A 7,669-nucleotide genomic window follows, 5' to 3' on the forward strand; every position below is an offset into this window, starting at 1 on the left:
GATGTTTATGCCATTTACCAATAGGGTACACTGCAGAAAAAAACATGTTTCAGTGAAATTATGACTTATGTTAGTTTCCTATTGCTGCTCTAACAAATTACCTACTGTGAACTTAGTGACTTGAAACATCAATGTTCGGGGTGCCTGGGTGGCTCAGTCAGTTAAGTGTCTGCCTTCCAGTTGGTCATGAGCCAGGGGTCCTAGGTCCAGTCCCACATCTGGCTCCCTGCTTGGCAAGGAGTCTGTTTCTCCCTCTCCCTCTGCTAATTGCCCTTGTGGTCTCTCTCTCTGTGTAAGAAAAATAAATGAAATATTAAAAAAAAACCAAAATCAAAGTTTATTATTTTACAGTTCTGTAAGATCAGAAGTCAGAAATGAGTCTTACGGGGCTAAAATCTAGGTGTTATCAGCTCTGTGTTCCTTTCTGGAGGCTATCAGGAGGAATTTGTTTCTTTGTCTTTTTCAGTTTCTAGAGGCTTCCAGCATTCCTTGTCTTGTGGTCCGTTCCACGTTCTTCAAAGCCAATGCTGGTCAGTCAAATCTATCATGATGCTTTCTCTCTGGTTCTGAGTCCTCTGCCTCTCTCATCCTATTTAAGAATGCCTTTTTTTTTTCTTAAGATTTTATTTATTTATTTGAAAAAAGAGAGCGACAGAGAGCATGGGGTGGGTGGGTATGCAGAGATAGAAGAAAAAGCAGCCTCCCCTCTGACCAGGGAGCCTGATGTGGAGCTCTATCCCAGGACTCCAAGGTCATGACCTGAGCTGAGGGCAGATGCTTAACAGACTGAGCCACTCAGGCATCCCTTAAGAACACTTTTGATTACATTGGACCCACCCAAATAATCCAGGATATCTTTTTGTTTTAAAATAGGCTGGTCAGCTACTTTAACCCCCCTTGGCATGTAGTATAAGATACTCACAGGTTCTGGGGATCAGGACATCAACATCTTCAGGGTGGAGGGCATTATTCTGTATACCACATGCCTCTAGCCCAAATTGCCCCTGAACTTCATTTTTTTATTATTTAAATTCAATTAGCCAATATATAGTACATCATTAGTTTCAGATGTAGTGTTCAATAATTTATCACTTGTGTAACACCCAGTGCTCATCACATCATGTGCCCTCCTTAATGACCACAGTTACCCCATCCCTCCCACTCACCTCCCCTCCAGCAGCTCTCAGGTTGTTTCCTATACTTAGGGGTCTCTCATGGTTTTTCTCCCTCTCTGATTTCTTCCCAGTTTTCCCTCCCTCCCTCAGACGCTGGTACCTAACAGTTATCTGACATTGTGTCTTGAACAGCTAATTAGCATCCAGAACTCAACATGTCCAAAAGCTAGCTCATGATCCCCCCAACTTTCTTCTGTGATTAGTCGCATCTCAGTAGCTGGCACCACCATGTGCTCAGTTTCTCCTCTGACTTCTCTTTCCCACTCTACTCCCTCACCATCAGAAAATACAGTGGACTCTAACTTTCACATATATCCTCGATGTGATAACTTCTCATGCCTTTTCCTCTTCCACCTGAGTCCAAGCTGTCGTCTTCTCCTATTTAGATTGTTGAATAGCAATAAAAAAATGCTCCCTCAGTGAACTTCCTTGCTTCTCCTCTTGCTCTATCAGTACACTGTCATTACAATACCCACAGGCAGCTTTTTAAAGGTAGAAGTCAGCCTGTGTCCCTCCTCTGCCAAAGCGCCTTCCCATCATGCTTAGAATACAATCCAAATCTCTGTGACCCACGGAGCTTCACATGTGCTGACCCCTGGCCTCTCCTGCCGTCTCAGCTCCTGCTTCTTTCCCTTTATTCCAGACACATCGGTCTCTTTGCTGTTCCTCAGATATTCTAAGGTCATCTCACTCCAGGGTCATTGGTTTTGGCCCAGTAAGCTCTCACTCCCCTCGCCTGGGATTCTCAGCAGGGCTCTGCTTACAGTGGTTTTCCCTGACCACTCTACTTAAAATAGCCTGCATTTGTTCTCTATTGCTGCCATAACAAATCACCAGAATTTAGTGCCTTAAAACAACACAAATTTGGGTGCGTGGGTGGCTTAGTCGGTTAAGCTTCTACCTTCGGATCAGTTCATGATCTCAGGGTCCTGGAATTGAGCCCCGCATTGGGCGCTCTGCTCTGCAGGGAGTCTATTTGTCCCACTCCCTCTCCCTCTGTGCTCTCTCTGTCAAATAAATAAATAAAGTCTTAAAACACACACACACACACACACACACACACACACACACACACACACATTTATTAGCTTGTTGTATAGGTCAGCGGGCGCAGGTTTGCCAGGCTAGCATCAAGGTACTGACAAGGCTGTGTTTCTTTCTGGAGACTCTGGAGGAGAAGCTGTTTTCTATTCATTCAAGTTGTCAGACTTTAGTTCTTTGTGGATGTATGACAGATGTCCCCATTTTCCTGCTTCTTGTAAACGAAGGCCATTTCTAACCTCTATGGACTGCTACATTCCTAATCCTGGCTCTTTCCTCCATCTTCAAAGCCAACAATAGTGGGTTGAGTCCTTCTCACACTTTGAATCTCTCCTGACTCTTCTTCCATTGTCATTGTCACATTTCTCTGACTCATGATTCTGTCTTCCTCTTTCACCTGTGATTTTACTAGGACCTGTAGTTTTACTAGGTCCATTTACATAATCTTGGATAATCTACCCATCTAAAGGTCCTTAACCTTAATCACATCTGTAAAATCCCTTTTCCCATATAGTGAAACATATTTGCCACTTCTAGAGTTTAGTGGGTGAGGTCAACATCTTTGTGGGGCAATTATTCTTCCTACCACATGGCCCCCTCCGTCTCTCTCCATCTACTTACTCTGTTTCATTTTTCTTTACAGTGCTGATCACAACAGATGCTGCTCACTTTACTCTTTGTCTCCCCAGCTAGACAGTAAATTTCATGAAGTCAGAGACTGTTTAGGTTACATTGGTAGGTTCAGCACCCAGAGCAGCACCTGACGCACAGTAAGTTGAAGGAACTGTGAATTTACTCTGGGCCATCCTGAGTTTGAAATGCTTACAAGGGGGCCAAGCAGAGCTGTGCAGTAAGCAATTGAGTATATACATGGAATATGGTGTTTTGTTTCGTTTTTGATGGGTAGGATGTAGTTGTAAGCTCAAAAAACAGATATCCTGGACTAAAATGCATACCCAGCACAATCCATGTGTGGACAAATCCCATCGACCTCCATGTAAAACATGGGAATAACTGCGACATCTACTTTTGGGGTTGTTGATAGGACTAAGCTAGATTCTATGTATAAAGTGCTTACAGTTCCTGGCATCTAGTAAATATTCAATGAATGTGTGTTATACTTTCTTTCACCATGTGGAACCATGAGAAGGATGGGTAAAGTGGAAAGTGAGGCATGAAATTGCCCCAGGACAGAGCCAATAGGAACACTAAGAGACAGAGGGAGAGGAGGCAACAATAGCAACTACAGTGGAGAATAACCAGGGAGAACTGGAGGAGAATCAAGACAGTGTCACGCCATGGAAGTCTCAGGAAGCATGGATGGTTTCAGGAAGGAGCTCGTGGCGAGCCATGTCAGATGCTGCAGAGAGGCAAAGCAAAATAATTCACACAAATCAAGTATTATCTTAATTTAAAGAATGAGAATATTCATCAGAGTAAATTTTTTGCCCAAAGTCCCATAGATAGTGAGAGAGTGAAACAGAGACCATAATTTTTAGCTGGTCTTTGCTCTGCCTTCTTTTTTTTTTTTTTGCGAAAGAGCATCTGGTTTTCTGCTATTTTAGAAAGCCACCCATAGTAAAGGTGTATCTCTGTCTTCTTTGCATGTTGGCAAAGCCACTTCAGTAGGTTCTATCCAACGGGCCAAGGTATGAGTAATAGGAGACAAAGGGCAGTTATCTTTAAAAGAAGGGAGGCCTCTGTACAGCAAAAGAAACGATCAACAAAATGGAGAGGAAACCCATGGGATGGGAGAAAATTTCTGCAAATCATGTATCATGTAAGGGGTTAGTGTCCAAAATATATAATGAACTCATGTAACTCAATAACAAAAAGACAAGTAATCCTTTAAAATATGGGCAGAGGATCTGAATAGACATTTTTTCCCCAAGAAAACACAAATGGCTAACCGACACATGAAAAGATGCTCAGCATCACTGATCATCAGGGAAATGCAACTCAAAAGCACGCTGAGATATCTCTCATACCTGTTAGCATGGCTGTTGTAAAAAAGATAGATAACTAGCACTAGCAAGGATGTGGATAAAAGTGAACCCTTGTGCACCGTTGGTGGGAATATAAAATTTTGCCATAGAGAAGGGTATGGCAGTTCCTCGAAAAATTAAAAATAGTACTACTATATTATCCAGCACTTCTGAGGATGCACCCAAAAGGATTGAAATCTTAAAGCTGTCTCTGGGATTGATAGTTAGTGTACAACATCTCATAGTTGGAAGGAGTTACAGAGGTGCGACTCACTGCTGGGCCCAGATGGCAGGAGTGATTAACCAGAAGTCAACCTGAGTAACTGCACTCATTTACTTTATTTTATGTATTTGTCACTAGAAGTGTTTGATTCAATTTATTTACATGTTAAAACATATAAATCAGTACCCCCATATTTACCCTATTAAAAAAAAAAGAAATCAGGGTTTCAAAGAGTTATCTACACTCTGATGTTCAGTGCAACATTGTTCACAATAACCAAGATATGGAAATAACCCAAATATCAGTCAACAGATGAATGGATAAAGAAAATGTGTGTGGGGTGTGTGTATGTATTCATTCTTTAATAAACAAGGAATCCTATCATTTGTGAGGGACCTGGAAGACATTATGCTAAGTGAAGTAAGTCACAGAGAGTCAAATACTGCATGATTCTTTTTATATGAAACATCTAAAATAGTCAGATGTATAGTAGAATGAATAGTCAAATGTATAGAAGTAGACAATAGAATGTTGGTTACTGGGGATGGGGGAGGGGGGATATGGGGAATTGTTTAATGGATAACGGTTAGGGTTATGCAAGATGGGTAAGTTCCAGAGATCTGCTGTACAATATAATGTCTAGAGTTAGCAGTGAGGTATTGTGTACCTAGAAATTTTTAAAGAGGATTGATTTTTTTTAAAGAATTTATTTATTTATTTAACAGAGAGAGAGAAACAGCAAGAGAGGGTACACAAACAAAGGGAGTGGGAGAGGGAGAAGCAGGCTTCCCACTGAGCAGGGAGCCCAATGCGGGACTCTGTCCCATGATCCCTGGGATCATGACCCGTGCCAAAGGCAGACACTTAACAACTGTGCCACCAAGGTTCCTCAAGAGGATTGATCTTATGTTAAGTGTCCTTGTCTCCCCCACCCCCCATGCCAACAAAAACCCCCAAAGGGACACAAGCAACTTTTGGGGGGTGATCGATACATTTATTGCCTTGATTGTAGTGATGGTAAAATGAGTGTTTACACATGTCCAAACTCACCACATGGAGACACTAATTATGTGCAATTTTTGTAAACTAATTATGTTTCAATAAATCTGTGGGGAAAAGGAGACCCTCCAGTTCCTTCTTCCAATAGCTGGGATGTAGTTTTCATGGCTGCAGCTCCATAAGATCCTGTTTGGGGGTTTTCTGTCATATGCAACTGAATCTGGTACTCACCGCTGAAGTGACAATTTGGAGCTTGCCCTACATTTCATGTGGTTCTTTCTGAAACCACAGCAGAGTAGGTTCTCCTAACACAGTGATTTACTACCTCTGTTTTAAAAGACCCCAAAGGCAAACTGGAGTCCCTTCTGACCTAGTCTACCATCCCCAGCCATGCCCTGGGCTTTTGTGTAATTGTGGCTTTGGAGCTAGCTTTGTTCATGCTGTCATGGAAAACACTGGCCTTTCCGTTTTCTGGCATCTGGGAGGTGGGAACCGTTCTGGGTTGGTTTGGTGGCATTAGAACACTGTGGTGGTTGAATCAAAGGCTATAGGCCACAGCTGTTAGTCTGAACCTAAAAAAGTCAATATTTGAGAAGACACTGAGTGGAAAGCAGTGTGGGACTTGGGGTAGGAAAGGGAGAAATAAAGACTACAGAAAGATGTAGTGGCACATAATGGAAGAAAGACTTCTCTCAAGTCGGTGCCATGGGTACCAGTCTTACTTTGTCTTTAAAGAGCTGGGTGGTCTTTGACTGTCTTATAATCCAGGTTTGTCCCTAAGACTCTTGTACTTTTCAATATATTGCACAAGCATGGAAAAGCTTCAGGATAACGTAGGTACATTTGGAAATATCATTGCACAGGACCTCGCAGAGGAATGGGATGTGCGTAAACCATTACTGCCATGACCTTGGGCTTCCAGGAGCTATGTTGAAATGCCCTAGTTTATGCACAATTTATTCATGACTAATGGCCTATATTTTTCAATTCAGCCATGCATGTCAGGGATATTCCCTCTGGACATAGATTATTGGATTTAAGCAAACACTTATTGGGCACCTATAATTGGTCAAACTAACAAGCATTTAGGTTGATTTAGACTATTGCCTACACCTAATTAGTATTCCAATTTAACAAACTGCGCTAACTGGTCCCTGAAGGTTCATTAGTAAAGGTTTCCTTTGCTTCACAAATGCTCACTTAGAATACCATACTTAAGAAATGCATGAATTAAATCACAACTTCACATTTAAGAACGGTTCCTCCCCCAAATTCTGGAGAATTTGTAGGCCCTGGTAAACTGTTTTGGACTATTTAGGCATCAAAGATCAGTATTCAGAAACACTTAGCCAGGATCGGGAGACATCTATAAAACATCTATAAATACCATTAATGAAAACACGAGACTTTAATTAAAGAAACATAGTGTGAGATGAAAGGAATCAGGCTATACAGGAATTTGTGTATTGTTTGGGATTGATTCTCACAACACATGTCCCAGGAATGGATGTACCTGAGTTGTGCTAGAAAATTCCACCTTGGGGCGCCTGGGTGGCTCAGTGGGTTAAAGCCTCTGTCTTCAGCTCAGGTCATGATCCCAGGGTCCTGGGATCGAGCCCCACATCAGGATCTCTGCTCAGCGGGGAGCCTGCTTCCTCCTCTCTCTCTCTGCCTGCCTCTCTGCCTACTTGTGATCTCTATCTGTCAAATAAATAAATAAAATCTTTAAAAAAAAAAGAAAAGAAAATTCCACCTTTTCAGGTTTTGTAGTCATCAAACCAGCTAATTAAAATTATTACAAGACCTTTGTGATTACTGACACTTCAGGATGGGTGGTAAGCGAGGCAGAAAAAAGCAAATAAAGCCAATGCCAGAATTTCCAGTCCCCTACTCTGCTAAAACTTCTCTTGAAGTTTTTTTTTTTTTTTCAAACTTTTTCATAGAGCCCTACATGGAGATACCGTCTGCATTTTTGTTAATGCCCTGAAGAGTAGTCTTCAGATTTTTTAATACGTTAGAATGATTGGATACTTGTTCAAAAATGCCAATATTGCCCTTACTTCTCCTGCTCCAAGCCACACAAAATCTCCTGCTTTGGTGTCTAATGGGCTGATGCCTGAAAAACTATTTCAGATGGTATCCATTCTCTCTCATTCCCTTAGCCTCTTCTTTAGCCTCCCCTAACCTCATGCAATATATAAATATATATTTGTATGCTGATAAAATTTTCTCCTTCCTCTCACCTC

This window comes from Lontra canadensis, unplaced genomic scaffold (genome assembly GCF_010015895.1).
Source record: "Lontra canadensis isolate GAN:19392208 unplaced genomic scaffold, GSC_riverotter_1.0 scaffold15, whole genome shotgun sequence".
Classification (NCBI taxonomy): domain Eukaryota; kingdom Metazoa; phylum Chordata; class Mammalia; order Carnivora; family Mustelidae; genus Lontra; species Lontra canadensis.